The sequence below is a fragment of the Halichoerus grypus genome, chromosome 3 (genome assembly GCF_964656455.1).
Source record: "Halichoerus grypus chromosome 3, mHalGry1.hap1.1, whole genome shotgun sequence".
Classification (NCBI taxonomy): Eukaryota; Metazoa; Chordata; class Mammalia; order Carnivora; family Phocidae; genus Halichoerus; species Halichoerus grypus.
This window is the reverse complement of record NC_135714.1, coordinates 91,536,588-91,562,530: the sequence shown is the minus strand read 5'-3', so window position 1 is coordinate 91,562,530 and position 25,943 is coordinate 91,536,588. Positions and strand designations below refer to the sequence as shown.

The following is a 25,943-nucleotide window of genomic DNA, read 5'->3' as shown; positions in this document are numbered from 1 at the left end:
TGTAATTTTTTTTACCAATAGTTTTTAGATTTTAAACGACTTCTCTTGCTGGTTGGATAGCTAAAGGACATGTCATTTGAAATTTAGCATTTGCAATTTCTGGGTACTTGTATAATTTTCATTAATTGCTTACAGTTTTAAAATATCTTTCCATGAAAGAGAGCTTTTATTATTTATGATGAACAGTTGACCGTTGCCTTTTGTGGATGAAATTTCCTGAGGTTATTAATTACAATTGCCAGAGAAATTAGCCTTAATCATAGAAATTGCCATATATGGGAACTAAACAGCTTGCCTTTTATTACATGTGAAAGTAACTTGGGTTTAATCCAACAATAAGTCATTCTCATCATTTAAAAATGAAATATATCATCTCTGTTTCATTATAATTTTATTTTCAGTTCAGCTAAAAGTAACATCTTCCCATGATTATATAGAATCCTTAATTACTTATAATCTAAATGAAGTATTAGCAGACTAATTTCTCAATAAAACAGATTTTTTAAAAACTTAATTCATTCTGCCAGGAGCTAAAATACATCAAATATGTTGATACCTTCATGGAAAGGCATGATACCAATTCAAGCAATTAATGTATTTATTGAAATGACAAGAGATGGTATTAATTTTCGGGAATAGTTGCTGGTGATGCAAGTCCTCTCTCTTACAAAGGTATGAACTTCTCAGGAAGAAGGACAATATATCACTCTTAAGTTTTATTTAAAATGTTATAGACCTTGTTTATTCATTGGTCATTCATTTAACACATATTTTTGGAGTATCTGCTATTATTTTCCAGCCTCAGTTTTGAGGTGTTCAGTAAATGTCTTACTCCATTCATATGGAATAAAACAAACACGCACACAAACTCATACCCACATACAAACACACATTCATATATACATTTTTACACATGCAACCACATATGTCCTACTGTGTGCAGTAACTGGAGAAAAGAAGAGAACCTGTTTAGAGGCAAGGTCTTGAGAATGTACAGTGGGTTTGAATGCTCATTCTGTGGAAAAGAGCCGTAACTGTTTGGAATATAATTTAATTTGATGTGACATTCTATTTTATTCTGAGTTTTATAAAAATGTCTTTGCAGTAGTAACAAACACTGAGAACAAGGAAGGAAAATTATAGAAAATGCTTTTCTGATAATCTGGGATAGCTAATATTCAGTTACTGAAAAGTTGCTCCTTTGCCCCCCAAAGAAGGTTTTCCCTAGTCAGTTGTCCATATTTAAAAAAAAAAAAATGTAACTATAGCAAAGAACTTCGTCTTCTAGTACCTGACCCATCCTATTCAGTTAACACCCCAAATGAAGATCAAGTGTGTCTTTCTTATGGCTTTGATAGGAATAGAAAGAAGACATATACTACAACAACTATGGCTACAGCTACTGTGCCTCATGAAAGAAGCAAATCTGGAAAGGATATGAGGGTCAATTTTAAGGTGCTTAGAACTATTTGGGAAAAAAATGTGTTTCAATTAATGATTTTGTTTTGAGTTTTAGGTTAAAAACTTAAGTTCTAAAATTCTTCTTCCATTCCCTCGGTTAAATGCTAGTGGGGGGGAGTTGGAGTTGTGAAAGATGTTTCATTTAGCTAAGGTTTACTGAGAAGTAAGGTGATCTTAACAAGAACTGATTCAGGAGCAGAAAGAAGAGTGGTGTGGGGATGTCACCAGAATGAATTAGGACTAAGGCACCTAAGTACAAAGCAAGGAGGTTTGGGGAAATATGAGACCTTGAGTGAATGTAATGAAAGTTTTCACACATGCACCAGAACCTCATAAACAGAGGTGCCATTTCTGAGCCTCTTTTAATGAAACAGTGCTTCTTTTCTTGAGTATGTAGGTGGGTGAAGCAAAATATGTGGTAGTGTGAACCAGTCTGAACCAGCTGAGGTCAAGCATGAGGCTGACAAGTAGAGTCATATCTTAAAATGAAAACTAGTAACTTTTAATGCAGAAATGTATCTCAAGGAAAAAAAAGTGAAAAACAAAAATCATTTAATCTCCCTCCCCCTTAGGGCTAGACACTACTAACTTAGTGGTATTATAGCTTTCCAGTTTTCTTCCTACATGTAAATGAACCCACGTTCATTCGTATATATATTTTATTTTACAAAATAAGACCATACTCTACATAACTGCTATGAAGCATGCCTTTCCCATTTAAAAATATAAATATTTTTTACATCAGTAAATCTATGATTAGTGGCTGCATACTAGTCTAATATCTTGCATAAAAATGGAATTTTTGCTTAATTCTTTGTTTTTGTACATTTGAATCGTACATTCTTCAGAAATTTGTTTATTTGTTTGATTTAAAGCAGAGTTTCTCAACCTCAGCACTCTTGGCATTTAGGGCCATATAGTTAATGTTGTGGGTGTGTTCCATGCATTATAGGATATTTAGCAGCATCCCTGGATTCTACCCACTGGATGTCAGTTGCACCTCATAGTTTTAGCAAAAATGTTTTCAGACATTGCTCAAAGTCTTCTGGGTATGTGTGTGGGAAATTGCCCCCAGTTGAGAACCACTGATTTAAAGGAAGAATGAAAATAGCGATTAACGGATATATCTGTGGTATCAAAAATATATGAAGTTTGAAAAATAGCCAGATTTGATTTCAAATTTTGGCTTTGCCATTTACTAGCTGTGTAAACTTGGTTATGTGAATTACAGAGCTAACTAAGATTTGGAATCATATTTGTTGGAATTTGAGGGGCGTTAATGATAATTCTCTGTATGCCCACATATCTCCTTTACAGGGTTATCATGGTTCAGTAGGTCCTGAAATGCCCCTGCCATAAATTCTCTGGATTCCAGCATTGTGTCTCCACAAGCGCCCCCAAACAATGACCTCTCTGGAGGGTAGATAACATACTAAGCTTTACGGGCAATTAATCTCTCAGCAAATTGTTTGATCACAGGGAAATACCATTAGACTGGGTACAAGAGTTGGGAGACTATGTGGGCAAGGGACATGTATGAAGGTTTCTTGGTCTATAAGCATAAGAATTGACTCTGGCCAGCCTAAGCAGTTGGAAGGAAATTAGAATTCTTGTAGAATTGAAAGGAGTCCAACAAGCAACATGTGCAGAGAGCAGAAGCAGGGTGAGTCTCCTGTGTGTGAGGAATTTGTCATCATTCTTTATAGAGTGTTGCCATTAATGTGCTTCACGTGTGCCTGTGCATCTTAGTTTAGAATTTCAAATTCTAATGAGAGATCACGGAATGGTCCAGTTTCAGTCCGATGTCGACTTCTGGAACAATCAGCTATTTCTAGGGGATCCATGTCATATAAAGATGTGGCCTCTCATCTTACACCCATGTTTGTGGCCATTCCCAAAGGGGAGAGAATTTTGTGCTAAGAAATTATTTCTTGAAGTATCTGCCACAGAGGAGCAAGAGAGTACAGGTTGGTGAAGGTAAGAGGCCTGGTTAGAAGGAAGAAAGGTCAAGGGCACCAACATAGTTCATTGACTTTGCATTTGCCTTTGAGATTAGTTAATGGATTTGCCTTTCATATTAAACTGTGAGCTCACTGATGTTAGGCACCATGCTGACTTTGTAACAGCTATCTCTGGCTCACAGCCCCCAGTATAGTTACTGACAGGGGGCAGCTGCTCAATGTACTGTCTCTCTCTCAAAGCTTTCTCTAATCATTCCCTTGTGGATTCAGTTCATTTTCCTTGAGCTCATAATGTATTGTGTTCATGTTTACCATTTTATTTAATCCTCCTACATTGAAATTGTTTTGTCACCTCCAGTAGACGTTGAGATCCCAGTGGGCTGGGGCTCTCACTATTCGTCTTAACTTTCAGAACTGTACCTGGCAAAGAGTAGGATCTCATTCCACATTGGTTGATTGAAATACGTCAGATGTCTGTATTTGTAGTCTATCACATTTGGTCAGTGGTTCTCATCCATGAGCCTCGTATGTTGAGAATAAATGAACTTAGTGAATGGACTAATGAGCGTCTTGGCCAGCTCTGCGTATAAGGCTATAAAGCACATCAACATGTTGTGATCAAAAATCAATTTCAAAAACGCAGTTCTCAAAGTAACCTTGGGGATTGATTACGAGCATTGTTACTAGTATTGTTGCCATGATCAATATTAGTAGTGACTTCTACATTTCAGGAAAATTTTGTTCTTGGGAAGTGGCCTGAAACAGTACCACTCAATCACAGTGTTGTGACACAGGTCAGAAATGAGGCTGTCATAAGTATTTGTTGAAGTTGAAGCTTGCAAATAATTTACATTTGAAAATATATTTAGAACAGCCTCAAGGTTATCTCTGTGATAACATCACTCTCACTCTCTTCCATGCTGATATGCCTTTTAGGAGGAGTGAAGTGCACTCTATCTAGTGTCAGAAGTTGTGTTTGGGAATATGTCTTACATGTGAGGCTCACATGTTGAGAACCACTGCCTAGGGTCATGGGTCACAGATATAGTCATTTGATGAATCTTATATATTGCCCCTTTATTTTATACACTTCGTATTTTTCTAGACCTTAAAAACATGGACCTGATAACTTTAACCCAAGGTCAGAGTAGAAAATATTTCCTAGAAAGAATGGCTGAAGAGATTGTGGATGCTACTTTCTTTATTGGTTCCTTTGAGAACCTGGGGATTCCACAGCCATGTAAATGTGGCTCTGTCTTTTCTCCTTTCCCCTCATAGTAACAGCAACACACATTCAGGGCTTTCCTTTCAAATATAATACCACTCTGGAAGTGGGGTTTTTATCATCTATGTGTACTGAGTAGATGCAATCCAAAATTTACTTACCTTGAAAAGGGTTTTACTGCTGCCTTACTTAGTCCAAATAAATCTACCCATACTTCCCTAATTTTGGTCATGATATTTTTGCTTGAATCCATGGAAAGTCTGTATTTTTCACGTAAGCTCACCTCTTGGTGAGTGATTAAGAAGTCTGTCCTCCTAGTGCCAATTTTTATCTTTTCACTTTTCTTCTCCCTCTGTTTTCTGTCCTTCTGACAATCATACCCTCCATTGCAGTCGAGAAACTTGACCCTTTTTTGTCCTTTATTTTTATTTTATTTTATTTTTTTTTTAAGATTTTATTTATTTATTTGAGAGAGAGAATGAGATAGAGAGAGCATGAGAGGGGGAAGGGTCAGAGGGAGAAGCAGACTCCCTGCTGAGCAGGGAGCCCGACGCGGGACTCGATCCTAGGACTCCAGGCTCATTCCCTGAGCCGAAGGCAGTCGCTTAACCAACTGAGCCACCCAAATGCCCGCTCTTTTTTGTCCTTTAAAATCAAGCTTTTAACCCTTATCTCCTAACCCCATAGCCATCCTGTATGGTGGCATTCATATGGCCCCCATGTAAGTAACTCACTCAGGCTGTGATGGGTGGAGAAAGGATTCACACTCAGCTCTGTGGGGATCCACAGCCCACACCTTTCATCACACTGCCTCTTCTCAGCTTGCTTCCTACTTCTTTTTCCAGTATAATGATAAAGCACCAGAAGTGCTCCTGTGGGAAGACAGCTCTAAAGGGAAAGAGGTTACTTTGCTTTGTCTTTGGTAAGGGGAAGCATAAAAGTAAATATTTTACAACAGGGGTGGTAAACTTTCTGTAAAGGGCCAAACAGTAGATATTTAGGTTTTGCAGCTATATGTTCTCTGTTGCAACTATTCAGTTGTGCTGCTGTAATGTGAAAGTGGCTATAGTCAGTAAGAAAACAAGTGGCTATGTTCCAATAGCACTATTTATGGACAATGAAATTTGAATTTCATATAATTTTCAGTTGCCATGAAATATTATTCTTCTTTTAATTTTTTCCCAACCACTTAAAGATTTGAAAAACCATTCTTTGCTTGTGGGCTGTACAAAAACAGGTTGTGGGCCAGATTTAAGGTTTCCAGATTTAGCATTTAGTATATATTTAGGATACATTTATACTAAAAAAAAAATTATTGCTTATCAGAAATTCAAATTTTACTAGGTATTCTGTATTTTATCTGGCAGTCCTGGCTGGCTTTGGTCTCTAGGCCATAGTCTGTAGACCCCTATTCTATAACCATTCAGTTCTTGCAAAATATTTCTCTGGTTGCCTTTGGTAAGGGTGAGGGGGTTTAAACCCACACACACTTTGTCCATCTAGTTTTAAATAGTGATATGATCATCAGTTCTAAGGGGCTTTTCAGATGTGAGAAGATATTGATATAGTCAGAAACCAGTGTTTTCAGAAAAAGAGTCATAACATTGGAGCTTAGGTTTCCTCCAAAAATTCATAAGGCCAAGGTGAAAAAGACCTTAGGTATTTAACTCCATGATAAGGACTGTTTGTTGCAAGGAGGAATGAATATTACTGTATTGAGCTTTCATTGTACTAGCTAGGATAGTGACTAATTATTGAAATATTGATAATAAAATATTTGTGCTAGTAGTTTTCCAATTCTTTAATATTAATATATTCAATGAATATTTATTTATTTATTTAATTTTTTAAATTTAATTTTTGAGAGCGAGAGAGCACATGTGTGCATGTGTGGGAGCACGAGTTGGGAGAGGGGCCGTGGGAGAAGGAGAAGCAGACTCCCCGCTGAGCAGGCAGCCCAATATGGGGCTCAATCCCAGGACCTGGAGCTCATGACCTGAGCCGAAGGCAGATGCTTAGTGGACTGAGTCACCCAGGTGCCCCAGTGAACATTTATTGAGTGCCTACTATTTGCTAAGCATATTCTAAGAGTGGGCTGGATAGTAGTAAACAAAATGGACAGAAGCTTTTGCCCTGGGGAAGTTTACATTCTTGTGTAGGGAAACAAACAGAAAACAATTATTTACACTGTTAGATGAAAAGGGCTATGGAGAAAAATAAAGCAAAGGAGAATAGTATTGCTGAATAGGGTAGGGATTGTACTTTCAATAGGGGAGTCCCTGAGGAGGTTACAGTACAGCAAGAACTTGAAGGAAGTAAGGTAATGAGCCATGTAGCTAACTGGTTCCAAAGCATCATGTGGTTCCAAAGCATCATGTGGTTCTAAAGCATCCCAGACAATAGATGGGCTACTGCCAAGGCCCTGAGTGTTTGGGGAACAATAAAGAGGCTAGAACAACTTAAGTAGAATGAACAATGGGGATAATAATAGGATATGAATGAGTGAGGTAACAGGGTAGAGGAGGTAGATGGTGTGTGATGTGGAGATTATATAGGACCCTATAGAATTGGCTTTTAGTTTGCTGAAATGAGATGCAATTTTAGGGTTTTAAACAAAGCGATGACCTGCTTTTCTTAATCATTTGTGTGTTAATCACTTTGAATGCTGTGTATCTAACAGGTTACAGGGAGCAGGGCAGAGGTAGGAGGCCAGTAAGGAGGCTACTGAGTAATCCAGGTGAGAGATGATGGTGCCTTGGATCAACACAGCAGCAGGTGGAGATAGTGTGGTTGTATTCTGAGTGATATGGAAGGTGGAATTGACAGGATTTGCTGATGGATTCAATGTCAGGCGTGAAAGAAAGAGAGGAGTCAAAGATAACTCCCAAATTTTTGACCTGAGTAACTAGGAGGATAAGGTTCCTATTTACTGAGATGGAGAAGACCGTGGGAGGAGAAGGTTTGGGAAAGAAGATCAGAAGTTTGGTTTAGGACAAGATAAGTGTAAAATGCATGTAAGGCCTCGAAATGGAGATGTCAAATAGGCAGCTGGATATATGAGTCTGGAGTTCAGAGGAGCTGTCTGGCTCTAGATATAAATTTGGGAATCATCAGTGTATAGATGATGTTTAAAGCCAAGTAACTGGATGAGATCATCATGGGAGTGAGTGTAGCTAGAGGGAAGATGAAGTTCAAAGAGCATGTTTTATATGAGTTAGTACAAATGACTTGATAGCTTCTGTATTAATCATGGCCACAGATATAATTAATATTGGGTACATTCAAATTATATGAAAACATCAACTGCTTTATGGTAGTAAAATCTTTCACTTAGAATACTGGATATTCAAATGTATCTTTTCTGTAAACAAATTAAAGTGCTTAAAAAATTTTATACTTCTCTACTGGAACATCTAAACTATAGGTGTAAGATTTGACCACCTTCATTGTTGGATGCTTTGTAAAGCCTAGGAGAAATGTGTCTTTTGGTTTGAAGTTGCTGGTAGAGGAAAAAGTTTAAAATAAATGGAAACATTTTCTAATTATTTGATAGTTTTCTACTTATGTTTTGCAAAATACCTTTTATTGCTACATTTTAAAAATTATACTTACATGAATTTAACTAAATGTGTGTGTGTGTCTATCTACATATCTATTAATCAATTTTTCAATAGATAGATACTCTCAAGTATCTTGGTAGGAATTTCTGGGGGCCTAGAGCCCTGCAAGCAAAAAACTACTTTGTAATGAGACCTTTTCCCTCTCTGGTGATTAAACTTTTTCCTAAAGTTAACACTTATGGGCTTAGACATAAAACTAACTGAGGAATTCTTCATCAAACAGGAGTTTGAATTTAGGCTCCCATATTATCTACAAATGTGAAAGTATCATTGATATTTTAATTGTGATTTAAAGGGCATGGTGGGTTATTTTTAACCTGGGAGCTCTGGGCCCTGAATATTTGGCTATCAATGATGAATGGGCAGCCTGGCCCCTAAACACTTGGTTGCTCCCAATGTGATGTTGTCTGCTTCTGGTTTGCATGGCCACTCCAATAAGAATTTGTACAAGTTAGCTGGCCCCAGAAGAAAGGGGCAGCAGTGACACACATTGCTTTCATTGTACCCTTTAGGACTAGCTGATGTAAATGCTGTTCATCTTCAGGAGAGGCAAGAAATGACTCAGCTTTCTTGAGGCCCCATGGATGTTAGGACCTCCCTTCCACCCTACTGAACTGAAAATAGATGTTACCTCTGCCTGGAGAGTGGGCATCCATATTCTTTTTGGCTAGAGAGTTTTTCTTTTCCACTGGGGTTCAGAAGAATGGAAGATGTTTTACTCATACTCTACAATTCTGTATAAAGACTCCACTCTTTATCAACTTCCCTTATAAGCCCCTATTATCTAGAAGAACTACATGCTGTACCTCCCCTCCTGGTATGTGAAAATTAGCTCTTCAGCTGACTGGCTTGTAAATCCTTCCTAATTATCTAGTGGATATGATGTTGATCTTGTGATTGGTCATTTCATTCATTCATTTATTATGTTTATTGCTCTGTAACAAATCACCCCACAATCTAGTGGTTTAAAACAATAAGCATTTTTTTAACTCATACTTTCTATGGGTCAGAAATTTTGAATCTGGATCAGGGTCTCTCAGGAGGTTACATTCAGGTGTTGGCCAGGGTTTCAGCTATCTGCAGGCTTGGCTGGGCTGGATTAGTGAGAGGAAATATCTAGTGCATAAAGATTGACTTTTTGATAGGAGCATTGGACAATTCAACAATGGTGACAGATAGGAAGGCAAAGATGTTTGCTCATGTAGGCATGTGGGTAGATGTGTTGTTGGAAGAATGTGGGCATTGTTTTTTTATTGCATCAATTTTTTTATTCAGTAAAATACGAAGCAAGGTTATTAGCTGAGGATAACAGTGGGAGGAGAGGTATTGAGATCTTGAGAGAGTATAATGATTAAAAGAGTGTATAGAGGGGCACCTGGGTGGCTCAGTCATTAAGCGTCTGCCTTTGGCTCAGGTCATGATCTCGGGGTCCTGGAATCGAGCCCTGCATCGGGCTACTTGCTCAGTGGGGAGCCTACTTCTCTCTCTCCCTCTGCCTGCTGCTCCTCCTGCTTGTGCTTTCTCTCTCTCTATCTCTGTCAAATAAATAAATGAAATCTTTGGAAAAAAATAAATTAAAGAGTATAGACTAGAGATGTTTGGTATGAATGGTAGAGCACTTGAGTCAAGTATTTAAAGCAAGACCAGTTATCCTGGTTTGTATTTTTCTCCACCAGGTTTAGCACAGAAGAAGGTTTGGAGTAGGCAGAAATTTGATTTAAATAAGATTATAGTTTTGGAAAACAAGAGCAGCAAAACTGTAGAGAGGTAAGGGAGTCAGTACCCATTGACAATGAAATGTAAAATGGAAAAGGATGGAAATAAGGACGCTAAAGGGATGAGAAACACTGAAAAGATGATAGGATGAATGGCTTCGCAGCATCAATGGTATGGAAGAATTGAGGTACAGAAACAGACAGAAGAGGATGAAATGAAAGGAGGTGATGTCAGAAAGTAGGATGCATGCAACTGGCACTAAAGAGAAGATGCAGTTATTGGTAGAAACGAAGTCTAAGGTAATGACCATGGGATGGCTAGGTTGTTGTGACAAAAGCAATGCGGACTCATGGGTGATATAATCTGAGGGCAGAGATCCTAAATGGGCAGTTTTTAGGAATGAGGGAAGATTGGAAAATTGTCTGAAAGCAGCAATAAGGAGCACCAAGGACATGTTCTCTACTTCTAGGTCTAGTACTGTGAGAACCAGAGATGAAAGAAACACCACTGAGGGAACTGCAGTGGTGGTAATTTCCTCAATGGATAGCCGGGTTTCTCTTAAAGCATGAAGGGGGGAAAGGCCTTCAGAGAGTAGTTGGAGAATTAACGCAGGGGATTTTGCGATGGCTGACTGAGTTTTGGAAGATAGAGTGGAAGGATTTCAGAACTTGGGGAGAGATGGGAAAGGGAGACAAAATAGGTTCACAGAGGCTAACAGGGATTTAATTGCGGGAGTTGAGAGGCAGCCTGGGAGTCTAAGGGTGGCCTGACACGGAGTAGGATAAAGGGTATGATGAGGTCAGTCCCAGTGGATCAAGGCTGATGATAGTGGTGAGGCTGTGAGTATTGTAGGGGGAGAAAGGAGTACTCTGGGGGAGGGTGTGGGCTCTCTCAGGTTCTCACTGCCAGGAACCAATGAGATTGGATTTCAATCCAGATCTCCCCAGCTCCAAGATAAATGCCCTTTCCTCTACACTCGATTTAAAGTGCAGACTAATGTCTAGCCTGAAAACTTGTTAGAATGTGGACTCTCAGGCCTCACTCAACATCTCCTGAATTTGAATCTGCATTTTATGATGATCTCCAGGTGGATTCATGTTCATGGTAGAGTTTGAGCAGTACTGCTCTACACTACATATTTGTCATCCTCTTAAAAATTAGTTGTTTCATGTCCACTCAATGACACTTCATGGATTAAAAAAAGGAATAGGACTTTTTGCATTGAAGGCTTTCTGAAATTTGTAAGACTGCACAGAAATTTCAAAATAAAGGTATGCAAAAATCAGAAATGTGTACAAGATGAAAAATGTTTGTCATATTTATTTATGTGGCAAATGTCTAATCCAGTAAAGCGTATTATTTTCTGAAGTGTTAGGGCCATGTGAGGGGAAACCCCTGATGCATTTGAGGTTAAATTTTTCCTGGTTGGATTCTGGTGCTGTCACCAGTCTGATTAATAAGTAAACCAAAACTATTAGGAAAAGGAAAGGGGAGGGGTAAAGTGAGTGTTTATTTTCTTCAGTTGTTATGAATCTAAGCTCTGGTGCTTGTACCAAAGAAAGGAATTACTTGTATTTATTCTTATGGCTAAGTTGCTAGCAATAAATTATGAAAAGAAAAAAATAACCATGTGGGATAATTGAGTGAAAAACAAATGTCAGTAAAAGTAAACAGAATGGATTCCACTAAACCTATTTGCAAAAATGTCAGAGGAATTGAGTTGTTTTCCCTCACAATATTTGTGCTGGAATAAAGGTACTGAAGTTTAATTAAATTTCTCCATAGAGACTGGGTATTCCAGTAGATGTCACTTTGAGACTTTGCTCAATGAAGGACTGAATTCTGATTAAGTGATGCTACATTTGTCCTCAGTAGTAGAGCACTGACGGTCGACACCTCTTTTCTCCAAGTCTTTCATGCTAAACAAGCAGCAGCAAATGAGAAACACTTGCCACCGAACCAGGACTCCAGAGGCTGGGTCTAGTCTTGCTTTATTCACTAACCAGCTGTGTGACCTTGAGCAAGTCCCTTAAGACCTCTAGCATATTAAGTATTGGAGACATTGCTTTGCCTGTGACATATGTTCAACAGTCAGTTCTAAAAGGCTTCTGGCTCTAAAAGCCTTTAGTTCTGTTGTATATGTTACACAAATATATAGTCAGTGAAATTTAGCAAAAGGAAGAGGGACTTGGGGAATTTTGAAAACTAACAAACTTTTTACTGGGCTGAAGTCATCAGGTAACTGCATATTATTCTGGAATGAGAAATTCAAATGAGTAGTATGTTTGTCTACACTTTTAAGTCTTAGGCTTTCTTTACCTTCAATATTTAATTTATTAGGCTTGTAATGCAAGTAGTACCGACCTTTCTTGATTTGTGTCATATTTCCAAGCTATTTGAGAACAACAGGCAAAAGGATAACTATCTTTTATATGTACTGTAATTTTCTTCTTTTTCTAGGGGATCTAAGATTTTGGGGAAAATGTTAGACATAATCAGTATTTTTTCCTTAAGGACATCAAACTCAGATATGAATTGGAAGGAACAGTAGGCATCCAGCTATTTAGAATTATTATTTTAAAAGAATTTCATCACTAGTAATGCCTCAAAAGCCAGTTAAGGAAATTTTTATTTTTCTTGTGATATACCTTTTATTGTGGGAGAATAGACTGTGCATGAAAGAGAATTGTAATCTACTGTTTGTTGATCAAATAATCAAGAATTCCTCATCACAAAGTAATCAAAGTGTTTTTTTCCAGGCAAGTGTGAAATTACCTTTTGTTTAGTGGAGAAATAAACTGGAACCAGAAAGAATCTCTGTTTAATAAGAGCTTTTTGGTATGTCCATTCAACTGCCATGTCGTTTGAGCTAACAGCTGGGTTTGTGAGGTTCAGAAAACAAGAATATCATGAGCAAGTGTAAGAAAAGAATACCTCTGAACATTAAACACTTTTAGTTTTAAGGCTTGCCAATGGGGTCTTCCAAAACTGCAAGCTGCATGATATTTGTGCTATAAACAATCGTGATGTTTGCACTTATGCCCATTTGTTTACTAAATATATGACAGCATAGAGCTCAGTTAAAAACAGATTAACCACACAGGTCCAGAGAAATATGTAATTGATGACTTTGGTAAACCTTGCTTTGCTAAACCCACCTACGTTTTTCCTAAGGTGGCATACCATTTTGGGCTTCAACTACTGGGAGATATAGCGGGCCATAGATTTTAGGAAAAGTGATAGTCACGTAATAAATAAACCATATTCCAGTTTTTCAAATTTGGTACATGTGGGTGGGTAAAATGGTAAATTACTTTGGCCTCACAGACAAAATATCTGCCATTCCTTTGTGTGTTTGCCTGTTGTTTTTCGTATATTCCTGCAGGAACTTTTTTATCTGAAGTCAAAATCAAATTTTCCTCAACTGTAGCTTTTACTTCTGGGTAGATGCTACTCTTAGAAGGGAAAATATTTAAGGGTGTTTCCATTTGACTCTGATTGTGGTGAAGGTGGTAGGCATACCAGGAAGCTTGGTAAATTTATCTAGTGTTACTTTATTAAATGATGCTTTGCTATTACTCTTGCAATAAGAACTTTGTATATATTTTCTGCTTATCTGTTTCCTTTTATTTCACCTACTGGTAATTTGTAAATATATGAACAAATTTTGACTTAAAGTGAAATTTCAGCAAAGTTGACAGAGTGGCAATGTCACTGAAGGGTGGAAACCTTTGTGAAAAACATTGTAACAACAGTAGGAAAATCTTTCTTGGGAGCTGGTCACTGACTTACAGAAAAACTATTGTAAGGACTCACATGTTAAAAACAAACAAAGAAATAAAACCAAAAAACCCTCTAATTATTATTATTATTATTATTTATTTTAAAGAGAAAAACTTAAGATGTTCGACCTAGTCATTTTTAGGAGTCAGACTAGGAAAGAGGGAGAATTTGGGGGGTGGATTTTATGGTGGGAAGAGATCAGAGGGAATCTGCAGGGTCAGAGCTGATATTGGTCATTACTACTGTTTTTTTTTTTTTTTTAAAGATTTTATTTATTTATTTGACAGAGAGAGACACAGCGAGAGACGGGACACAAGTTGGGGGGGGTGGGGGGTGGGGGAGGGAGAAACAGGCTTTCCTCCAAGAAGGGAGCCCAGAACCCTGGCATCATGACCTGAGCGGAAGGCAGATGCTTAAGGCCTGAGCCACCCAGGTGCCCCTATTATTGGTTTTTGAAATGCTGACTTAGAATTCTTTCTTCCTTGCTAAGTAGTTTGGACTCTTAGTCAAAGTTTAAGGTGTTTCTTTGAAGAAAAAAAAGAATTTCCCCTAAGGAATTCTGGAAGTTTCTACTACTCATAACTAAATAGCTAAAGTTATGAAATTTTATTTTGAAAGAAAGTGACTTTTTCCATACTTGTCAGTTATTCTTTCCTTTACCGTATATTTGTTGGGCTAGTCACCAGACAAGAAATTGAAGATATAATAATAAAGTAGGCATAAACTTACCTTTATGAGGCTTCAAGGAGTAGATAGTGCTGCAAAAATCTGGGGATTTATTGGGATATGCTGCAAAATAGTCTATTTAAGCCAGTGTTTCTTATCTTGTATCTAATCACAGTACATAGAGGCAATGATAATGTTTGCAATGTTTGCAAGGGTTAATCTGCAGGGAATTTATGATGATAATAATAAAATACAGAGTAGTATGAGAGGAAATTAATATTTAATTTACTATTTTACTAAAAATTCAGTATCTAATTGCATAAACATCTAGATAAATTAATATGAAAAAATTTTATAAGATTTTTAAATTATGATCACTTCAAATTCTTGGTAATAATCACTGATGAGAAATTACTTTTTTTAAAAGATTTTTTGAAATTTATTTATTTGACAGAGATAGATATAGCAAGAGAGCGAACACAAGCAGGGGGAGTGGGAGAGGGAGAAGCAGGCTCCCCGCTGAGCAGGGAGCCCGATGCAGGGTTTGATCCCAGGACCCTGGGATCATGACCTGAGCCGAAGGCAGATGCTTAACGCCTGAGCCACCCAAGCACCTTGAGAAATTATTTACTTAAATAGCAGAGAATACTTTTTTTTTTTTTTTTCCTGAGAGAGAGAGAGAGAGAGAGTGTGTGTGAGCGAGGAGGGGCAGAGGGAGAGAGAATCTTTGGGCTCCATGTCCAGTGCGGAGCCTGATGCAGGGCTTGATCTCATGACCCTGAGATCATGACCTGAGCCAAAATCAAGAGTCAGACACTTGACTGACTGAGTCAGCTAGGTGCCGCAACAGCAGAGAATACTTTTAAAACATATTTTTACCATTTAAAAATTTATGCCAGTTGAAATTATTATCTAAGAATCAAATTGTCTTTGAGTGACAGATGTACTGTTAAAATATCTTATAATGTAAAGAGATATAGAATGTAATCATTTTTCATATCAAGTGTATTTCAAATAATAAAGCTATAATCAGTAGAAATGCATAGGTAGGTAGAACAGTCAGCCTGCAACTTACCCGTACCCTGCTATGACAGCATATAAGCAACATCAAAGAGAAGTAACCAACAGAAGTGAAGATCGGAGCCACTGCCTAGAGGTGTGCTTGCCAGCCTCCCTTTCAGCTTATCAGCCAGCCCTTTAGAGCTATAACCTTAGGTTGTATGCTATACTTCATGGGTGCTTGGATCATGAACTCCTTCAGTAGCTCCTCGGGCCCTGTATCCATGGTGGGCAGCGGTGAGCTAGCTATTGAAGTAGATGTTCAGGTAATATAGCAAATGTGGCTTATATTTAGTGTGTCATGGTAGAACAGTGAATAGAGCTGGATGTCACTCTTGGTTTTTGCTGCCCATGGTGACCAGGAGGCACACAATCAATCTTCGTTCTACTGGAGCAGTCCTTTGAGGAGCTCTAGAAAAAGACACTCCTGGCTAGAGGTGGTTGGTCCAGGAACTTGACCACCCAGACTCTCCCCAGCTTATCCAAGAGCTGATAGGAACAATAGTCACAACACACCTGTAATTCATTTGTAACACATTGGATGGGTACTTGCTGTCAATGCATTGTTCACTGATACAGGAAACAATCTAAAGAGAAAGTGTTGTGCTATGCAGTTGAAATTTAAGAAGCTACCTCTTTGGTATTTTGTAATTGAATGAAAATTTGTGTTTTTACAAAATTTCATAGATTTGCAGCTCATGCTTTTTGAAAAGAGACAAAATGAAAGTACATCTTTGCACTGTTTTTTGTGAATGCAGTGCTGTTTTTGTAAATTCACCAAGCAACTCTCAGGGCTAGGTAAGTTCTCACTATATGGAGGCCCACCAGCTGGGCAGTCCCTGACCTCTCACAAAAGCAATTACAAAACATGTGTCATCTAATATCCACTCAAGGGAAATTGAAGAAGACATGAGTGACTCTGCCCTCTGGACCTAGTATAGGTTGTTAGCATTCAAGAATCTACTTTTAGAAGCTCGGTGTATTAGTCAGGCTTCTCTAGAGAAACAAAATCAATAGGATGTATTTGTCTCTATCTCTATCTCTATCACTATCTCTATCTCTATTTCTATCTCTATATCATCTGTCAAGAGATCTATTTTAAGAAATTGACTGACGTGATTGTGAAGGCTTACAAGTCCAAAATGGGCAGAGTAGGGCAGGAGGTTGGATGCCCACAGAAGAGCTGATGTTGCAGTTTGAGCCTGAAGGTAGTCAGCTGGTAGAATTCCCTCTTCCTCAGAGGAGAGCAATCATTTTTTAAAGGCCTTCCACTGTTTGGATAAGGCCTATTCACATTATGGAGGATACTCATATCCACATTGAGGATACTCAATGTCTACTGATTGAAATGTTAATCTCATCTAAGAAATACTTCCATGGCATCATACAGACACATTTGACCAAATATCTTGGTGCTGTGGCCTAGCGAGGTTGACACATAAATTAACCATTACACTAGGCCAGGTTGAGTTTTAAGGACACAGAGAAAGCCCAGGTTTAATCCAAACTTCAACAGCTTTCTCCTAAATATGAGCGCCTAGATCTCATAATTCCCAGAAGAAAAAGGAGGATTTTACTGTTCTCTCATCTCTTCCCTATGGTGAGCTTATGCATAGATTTGGAATTTAGTTATGCCTTCTTAATGATCAAAACACTTAGCTAATTAAATGAGACACATCTCCTTTTCCAGTTACAGGAATCAGGGTCACCACTTGGGTATTCAGACATTGGCTCTTAAATTAGTTGGGCAGCAGATGTCAGCTGGGCAGAATAAAAGTAGGTAACATTTATAAAATACTCACTACATGCCAAGATCAGTTTCAAGTACCTTAAGGTCAGTGAAGTAATTTAATCCCCACAGAACTGTAGGAATGAGTCCAATTATCCCCATTGTACAGATGAGGAATCTGAAGCAGAAAAAGACTCACTAAGTCTCTTAAGGCCTCATAGATAATTAGTGACAGAGCCAAGACACAGATGGAGAGAGCCTGGCTTTAGCATCTGTTCCTAATTGTAATCATCCTGGGTCCTGAATAAAAGAAGCAAGCTGCAGAGTACCCAGCAAATCCCTCAGACAGGCTTGTCCTAGGTCTTGGAGCCACATTAATAGAGAGTGAACATTGGTGGCTTCTTCTTATTTTCTTCAGAGCAGAATGGAGGGAGCAAGCCCGAATAGGGATCTACTGATAGTGATTGTACTAGAAATACACACTGACTAACTTCATTAGCAGAGTTTTAGGTGATGGCTCTAATATAAAAAAACACTTTCTTTGGTTCTTTAATATGGCATGAAAAGGACTGAAGTACATAGAAGAGGTCAAAGAAATGGGCAGTGCAAAGAGAGAAGGGAGACTGATGTGCACCAGAACAGAAACTATATGTTTGGTCATTTTGCTATGAATTTTCACCAGTTTTTAGAGAGGAGATAATTGGAAATTTATATTGGAGCCTTACTGCAGATGAGTTGTAGTTTTGGTACATACCATGGACCTTTGAACAACAGGGGGAGTAGGGGCTCTGACCACCCCCACCCCTCATTGCACAGTCAAAAATCCACGTGTAAGTTTTGACTCCCCAAAGTATAATTAGGTTAATTATAAATATACTTTATTCAATACTGTAGGTTTAGTGATTATTCAGTAACTCTCTTCATTTTCTTCCTGAAGCCTGAATTAAAAGATACTTTGAGCTGCCCTTCTGGACTGGGCAGACCAGACCCTACCTTGATGCTCATGGTCAAAATTCTGAGGTGATTATGGTCAATCCATCAAGCTTGCCCTCTTTCATGATAACACCTGGATATGCTATTTTAGGTCTGTGTTCCGCATAGAAACTCACAGTGATTGGCTTCTCTCAGATCAGTGAAGTACGTGGCCCTCCACAGTGCCTAGCTCCTGGACATTGTGTCTTAACCTGGGTGGAAATACAAATTCATACGCTCTTGAACAAACCACTGACGTCTGAAGTATGAGGAAGGCTGATTAGAATGAGGAGTAACAGCAAGAGCTGTTGAGCTGTTTGAATACATTGGCGGAAAAGATTAAAAAAAGAAAACTTATCTGCAAAAATGATTATGTGGATAGTCTTCAGCATGATTTAGAGGCTTTGGAGTGATCAGGCCATCACAAGCTTGGCTGTGGTTATAAGATGTTTTCTCTTTTCTTTTACATTCCTGGCTGACATTCAAAATTCTGAGAGGTGGCAGTTAAGGCTGCACACAGCTGTCAGCGTGTTTGTGGGCATCTGAGAGGGCATGGGGCCTACACATGGCAGTGAGTCAGGCATGGGCCTTCCTTTCCACACTAGGGTTCTGGGTGAAGTGTTGGCAAGGCCAGCTTCCGTATTACAAGGGCTTGCACTGAGGGAATGTCTTGACTTCCACCTAGTGGCAACTGCAGATGGGTCAGCCGTTCTTTTCTGCTGAGGGACATTTCAGACCAAGAGCCTTTAGTGAGGGACATTTCAGTCTAACAAAAAATATAACCTTGTTGGGTGCCCCTTCAGTGAGAAATTCTTAATTTCACAGCAAGTATCATTTTATATGTTCTCGGCAGAGGGAGAATGAAAACTTAACTTTTAGTAGTAAAGTTAGTTTAATCTTAAAAGTTAAAACTGTATGCTTTTCAATAATTATGAAAAAGCAAATACATGGTTAAATTCATCTTGCTCTCAAAATTACTGTTTCATTTGACATAGAGAATAATAATGCAACGTTCTAGATTAATTTATTTCATTTTAAACCACTTGCATTCATGTACTTATGTTACTTAGAAAACTAAGAAAATTAGAGTATTGATTTATGGGAACTCTTCCTTATCTTCCATTATATTTTTTCCTAAAGATTTATACGTAAAATATAGTCTTAGTCAATAATTAATGACAATTCAAGATATTTTTACTTCTTAGAAATTGTTTTAACATTCTTTTTTTTTTAACTTAGAAAATTAAACTTTTATTCCATTTTTGCTCAATACTTCACAACCAATTTAATGTCCTCAAAATTTGGCTCCTATTATGCAATTTACTACTCTGATTTGATTCTGAATATAAAGATCCCGTATAACATTAAAATACAATAAAACTATAAATGTTTGATTAAATTTTGTATGTATGAAATTCTATTGTTAATGTTAAATCAATAAAATATTCTATAAAAATAAAAATATGATGTATTTCTAGTTTTAAGTGTGTGTTATGAGTACAAGAATATAGAAGTATAAAAATGAAAATCAAATTCTCTGGACACATGTATCAGTATGATTGTTAAGGCATAAAGTGTGGCTTTTTAAATGTGGTGTTTTAAAGGCAGGGAGGCAAGATCAGACATCATCAGTTTGGGTTAGACAGACTGGCCTTGGGCAGAGAATGTGGCATCTTAGCTATAAGTTTATCATCTGAAAAATGCACATGATAAAATACACATAACATTTGTTGTGGTGATAAACTTATCTAATGTTTGTAAAGCAACTAGTATAATGCTGAGAACATAGGACTCAAAAAGGGTAATAGCTTTTATTACGATGATAATGATACATAATAATAGTATTGTTTTCTCTTAATATTTACTTCTCAGCTAACCAATAATTCTGTCTGAGTTTTATACAAAGAAAAACATGTTGTTTGTAAGTGACAGTGCAATAAGCTTTTAATGTTTTTATCAATTTATTTAGAATTGTATTAAAATTGATGTTTCTTTTTTTTGTCTAAAAATATAACTATGCAGCCTTATGCCCATGTAGTTATATTTTTGTAGACAAAAAGACTAGTACTTTTCTGGTTTATTTTATATTTTTCTTTTCCTGCTTCTTTAGATTTTGCTTACCAGAAATTTGATTTTTCTTAATAGGAATAAAGAAATATCTATGCTATGTGTGGACTAAATTCAATTATTTTACTCTGGTTAACTATAAATATTCTCAGTTAAATATTAGTGCCTAATCAAGTAGTTGAAAATATTATCATCCATTACACTATTAGCTTATATGGTATACAAAAAATCATTTATTGTTTCATCATAAATTTATGAAAAATTATTTTCTTCTCCCAGTTAAAAATGGAGTGATTAAATTAAATTTAATGACATACAGTTGACCGTAAGCCTCCACTGAGAAAGGATTTTTTAGATAACTAAAATTACAGATTATATCATCATTTCCACTGAGAAGCCTTATTTTCTCCCTCTTTTTATTGTCTTACGATTTTTAAAAGGTCTCAGCTTATTGAAATGCCTATAGTATTGAATATGATCAAATAGGTGGTCGACTTCCAGCTTTGGCTCAAGCAGGTCCCATAAATTGGGCAAGACTTCTCATTTTGATGTAGATGTTTCTGATGACCAATGCAGAAATCATAGCAACTTGGTTCTACTCATTTCAAAAAAAATATATTTACGCAGCATCATTAGACTACACAGAAGATGATAATTGTTTATTCTGTTTTAGTCCTTAACAGCATCATTAGCAGCACAGCCCCCATTCATGTTGCAGAACTGGTTATTCAGGGACCTCTGCCCCGGGAGATAGCACGCTGTTAGGCTGCTCACTTCACTCCTTAACTTTCTCCTTTTTTATGAGTATAAGTACGCTCCATGTAGTCCCTGCGTTACTGGAGGTGGAGGCCCAGAAATCTGTTTATTTCACAAATAACAGATGGTAATGGGGTTCTTTCTGCTTTTTAACTCTGGGCCCAAATAATTCTGGCTTCATAAATGACCGTAGTGTCGGAAGACCTTGAATTATCATCTACTACATCTTGAAGAGACTATATACAGATATAGATATAGATGTAGATGTGAGTAGAGATCTGGAGATTGGTTTTGATAGTAGCAAAACTCATCTGAATGCAGTAAGGGAAAATACTCTGGGCTTCTAGACTATAAAGTATAGAAGGAAAAGTAAAGACACAAGTGGGCCAAATTTTTTATATTTTGAGTTTTGCTTGCTTGCATTATAACCTAGTTCTAAAATATTACAAAGGAGTATTTTATATATATGTACATATGTTATTATATGTATATATTCTGATGTATATATCTCCATCTATCCATACCTATATAATACATATCTGTGTTTATGCATATATATTTGTATACAAGATTTTATTGACTTTGTAAGTTGAATATAAGACTACACTTGGGTTGAATTTATGTTATTACTGATAAGTAAAAAAAAAAAAAAATGACCAGTTTGGTTGTATTATTCTTTTTCAGTAATGAAGCTGAGATTTCCTGTTATTTCTTCCAGCTTAGTTTTATAGTTTTGATATGGTGATAAATTAGGCCAGCTTCTTTTATTTCAGGAATTACATTTTACATACAAATCTTTAGCAAGCATAACTCTTCTTGTACAAAAGAAATGAGAATTTTATTATATTTTTTCTATAAATTACAGAAAATCCTATAAAAACTTCTCATGGAAGTTAAGAGCTCAGCATAAAAAATATCTTTGTCTTTCTGAGTAACATATTTATGTCTCAATACACTCAATTTTCTAGGGAGTCTATTTATGATTGTAGTTTTCTTTATGGGAACAACAGTGATGGAAAAAAGAAAGAATAAAAAACAGGCACATTTAGTTAGCAAGCAATAAGCTTTTGATGTCCTACTCTTTTCACTTCCCTCAACCCTGATTAAAATGAATTTAATTAAACTAACTTATATTAATAAAAATACATTCCCCTACTATGCACAAGGTGTTAGATGACCCTACCCAACTCTGTAAAGGACACTTCCAGAGGATTGTACTCAGTCCTGGGTATCATACTTTCTTTTTCTTTCTTTCTTTCTTTCTTTTTTTTTTTTTTTTAGGATTTTATTTATTTATTTGTCAGAGAGAGAGAGAGAGAACAAGCTGGGGGAGGAGGTAGGCAGAGGCAGAAGCAGTCTCCCCCCTGAACAAGGAGCCCGATGTGGGACTCAATCCCAGGACCCTGGGATCATGACATGAGCTGAAGGTAGATGCTTAACTGACTGGGCCACCCAGACATCCCCATACTTTTAAGAATATATCAAATTATACTTCTTCTGGGGGAAAAGTCCAGGAAGACAAGATACTTAAAACCATTCCATGTAGGAAGAGTGAACAGAACTGTCACCACTTAAGAGGAAAAGGAAAGGCTCAGGGGAATGTTTGGAGCTCTCTTCAACTATCTCAGGGCTCTTTCCTGGAAAAGAGTTGAATTTGTTCTGCATAGACCTAAAAATGAACACAGAGCTACTAGCTGACACATGTAATGGAAGGAGTTAGTCTAAATATAATGATGAATTTCCCTATGGTCAGATCTGTTTGAAGAAAAACATTGACAACTTGAGATGTAGTGAGGGGTTTGAGCATAGCCTGGACAACCCCTTGACAGGGGTGGCTCTTTCATTAAGGGTGTGGTTGGACTAAATTACCTTCAATAGTCTTTCCAAACCTGAGATTCTATAATTTGTTTTAACCTTGTGTCAGATTTGTTTTAAAGAGCTGAGGTCTGGAACAGCTGTTGCCTTTATTTTTTTTAAAGAAATTTGTACACTTATTGTACATCTTAATACAGCAATCCCATAATTGTCTACATGAGGAGGATATTTAATATTTCATGCCAGGTATGAGTCCTGTTGTCAAGAATCAAAATTATCTTGTTTTGCTTATGTAATCTTTATATGGAAATATCTTCATGGAAGCCATTACAATGTGTTCATAAAACTTCATTTGAGATTTTAATTGTCAAAATTTGTGGCCAGTGGTGGACTTGTATGCTTAAGTATGTAAATATTTAATATTGGTTGTCTAAATCACTCTATGTTGCTCTCTTTGGTATGGAGAGTAGTGCTTTGGAGGTCTCTCTTCTTTTCTCTTACACCCCAATTCCAGGAGTTGCTTGGCTTATGAATAAATGTGGTAATTTTCAGACATGTGAGATTTGAAATCAGGTCTATCTGGCGATGTGTCTCATTCCTTGAGATAAGATGTCGAATGACTTACATTGAGCTTTAGAGATTAAAAAGTCAGGATTTAGAGATATATTGGATTTGTTTGCTCCACATAATTCCTTCTAGCTTCTTTTGTATTCTCACTATCTCTGACTTTAGTAATAGTGGAGTAAGGAGAAATGGAGAAAGAAAGAAATAATTTTTTATCAGGGAAAAAGGGTATCTGGCTTAAGTCATCTCTGATTTGCTTCAGTTACAAGCTTGTAATTGTAAATTTAAGAACTTAAACTCTAATAAGGAATTTGAGAAACTGGAAAATGAAAAAAATATAAAGTTGCTTCTAAAATTAGAAAATGAAAAAGTGTAAAAAATCTTTTCTCCTTTAGCCCTCCTTTAGGATTAACCCCAAGGAATAACTCTGGAGCTAATGGTCTCCCACTGGTGGGTCTTCAATGCATAGACATATTTGAGTAATACCCTCATCTGTTAAGAAATATTACAGTGTGAGAGGGAAAATTGTGAAATTTTGTGTCTTATTCAATGTATTTATTCAATGTAACATTTTCTGTGCTAAAACAGAACATTTAAATCCTAAGGAACTGTTAAGGGAAAGTGGGAATAGACACCTTTATAACTGAGCATGGCATATTATGAATGGCCTGTAGATGGAGCTCTTTGCAAAGTTTTCATGTAGAGTATGACGCCAGCATCTGGATATTTGTGCTTCTTTATAGCCTTTTAAAACTTACCTTTTTCCTTAGACTTTGTTTTATAATCCGCTTGAAATATAAGCTTAGACACTGTGTTTTTAAAATGCCAAAGAATTAAGGAAAAATCATGCAAAAGTTATGATTTTGGGGTCATATTTCTGCAGATGGTAGCCTAATTTATATCTTAAAAGAACCGTTAGCAGTTGTCCTTGTTTTGTTTTTCTCTAACTCTTCCATGGCCTCATTTTTGGTCATAGTGATCATAGTTCATTATATAATGTTCATGGTGGACATCCTCCATTAATTGTGCTTGATACCTCTTTTTCCACGGCTATCATATTTATCTTTCCTATTTATTTTCCTTTCAGATATGAGATACCATATGCAGAAAAAAAAACAAACCCACATATCTTTCAGATGTATGTTAGCAATGTTTGAGAACTATTTTGTGATCCAAAGGAAATATTTTCTGTAGCAATCTGTTATCTAGTTTTATTTTTAAAATGAATGAGTGTCTATATCCCCTCTTTTAACCTCTCTCTTCACATATTTATTGAAAGGAATTTACTGTCATTCTTAGTATACAGTTGCTAAATCTTTTTGATGTTTTATATTTCCTCATTTTTCACATTTATACATGTATGCTTCATAACCCTAGGATTATTTTAGGAATGGAGCTTTGTATTTATGTAATATTTTAGGATTGATAGGGACACATTCACTTTTAAAAATCTTTCTTATTTAGGATTCAGTGTGAACTCTTTATGAGAAAAAAGTTGTCAATATTTTCTCTATTTCCTTGTGTTTTAGTCAAGCTGCCCACTGAACATTGCCTGAGATAACTCAATTAATCATAATCATGTCTGATCATATTTTTAATACTAAAATTTTAGGTCACAAAGTTTAAAGTCATTCTAAACCACTGGTGAAATCGTCTTCGATGTGAATAAGACATATCGTGTCATATCTATTCCTTAATTCATTGTTATGTGATGGTTTAATTAAGATGTTTAATCAAGCTTCAGAGATGCTGTGGTAAGAATTAATCTTGTCAACCTTTCTTGTTATGAGCAAGCTGCTTGCTCATTTTTTAAAAAAATTTAAGTTATAAAGAACACTGCATAAATACTGGAAAATATCATCTTTACTCCATTTAATTGTAAACTGAAATCCTAAACCTTTACTGTCTCAAAACAGAAACTAAAATGTATGCAAATCTCAGGTGGCATATTTTGGTGTAGTTAATAACCATTACTCTGTTATATTTGTTTATGTTTTTAACTACACATACACATATACATATGTTAGGGATGAGGTTTGGTCAGAATATTGGGATGACTTAAAGAAAAGAAAGAACAATGAATGTCTGATTACAATTTAATGAAAAAATGTTAAACATACCCATGAATGGTAGTAACTAATTTGTTTTTTCTTTTTTTAAATAAATGAAAAACAAATGGCTACAGTTACTCAATGAGTCAATTTAAATATGGAATTTTTATAGCTTGATACCGAGTTTTGAATAGCCATTTAAAATACTATAAAAATTATTGGTCTTTTATTATATAGAAACTTCACCAAATTAATAGTTTGCTTTGTATTGAGCTGGATCTTTAGGGAAGATCAACTTAACCACCTTTTCTTGAGAAAGATGCAGATGTACCAAACTCTGATGGCTTTGACTTTCACATAATGTGTTAACCTGGCATTAACATTTTAAATCCAGATTGAGTCTATTTGCTTTAATTTGGAGGTTGACAGGCAGGAAATGTGGACCTCTATAAGTAATCACTCTCCTTCTAGCAGGAACCCTTCTAGGAAACCTTGCTG

General features: G+C 36.6%; 1 long non-coding RNA gene and 1 pseudogene across 1 annotated transcript in view; both read left to right on the top strand.

The window, feature by feature from the left end:
- The window catches only part of LOC144381264 (uncharacterized), a 278,691-nt gene that overhangs the window by 145,905 nt on the left and 106,843 nt on the right, over positions 1-25,943 (top strand). The window lies entirely within an intron of this gene.
- Positions 15,680-25,943, top strand: part of LOC118528037 (gametocyte-specific factor 1 pseudogene) — a 102,998-nt pseudogene continuing 92,734 nt past the window's right edge.